Genomic DNA, 637 nt, shown 5'->3' with positions numbered 1-637 from the left:
CCATTTCTGGGGTTTCTCACTTTTCTATATTTCCCCTAGATTTCTCGGCTATAACTAGGCATTTAAGAAAATCCCTTTAGCTAGGACAATCATTGTCTACCCCCGGTCAACCCAACGAAGTACACAATTTAGAATCCCTTTACCTCATTTCAACACTATCGCACACATATTTCCAGGATACACCCAGCCTCTCACATGGATATCAGTTGGTCGCAACGCACGTCGAGATTTCTCGCTTACGAACCACATCATAATTTATCTAGACCCTTGCACCTAATCTGATGATAACTTTCTTTTCACAACAAGTTTCACGACACTCAAGCGGTTACAACTAGCACAATTTCAACATTTAGGCCAGCACATTGCACATATCAATATTCAGACATGCAATACTAGGCACATAATCATATCAAAGCATTCAAGTAATACACCCTTCACATTCATAGTTAATTTCAGACAACTAGAAGAACACATTCACCGTTCCAAGTTACAACTCACAGACAAGTCCAATTTCTTTAATTAGTTCATTCCATAAATGACCATTAACCATGCCTTATACAGTCCCTAAGGCCAGATACCAATTGGAACTTTCTCAGTTCCAATTAACTTGCTTGTGTCCCTTCAGCCGGGACTACGA

The sequence above is a fragment of the Solanum tuberosum genome, unplaced genomic scaffold, assembly GCF_000226075.1.
Source record: "Solanum tuberosum cultivar DM 1-3 516 R44 unplaced genomic scaffold, SolTub_3.0 scf00400, whole genome shotgun sequence".
In the NCBI taxonomy this organism is placed as follows: Eukaryota; Viridiplantae; Streptophyta; class Magnoliopsida; order Solanales; family Solanaceae; genus Solanum; species Solanum tuberosum.
This window is presented reverse-complemented; position numbering follows the sequence as displayed.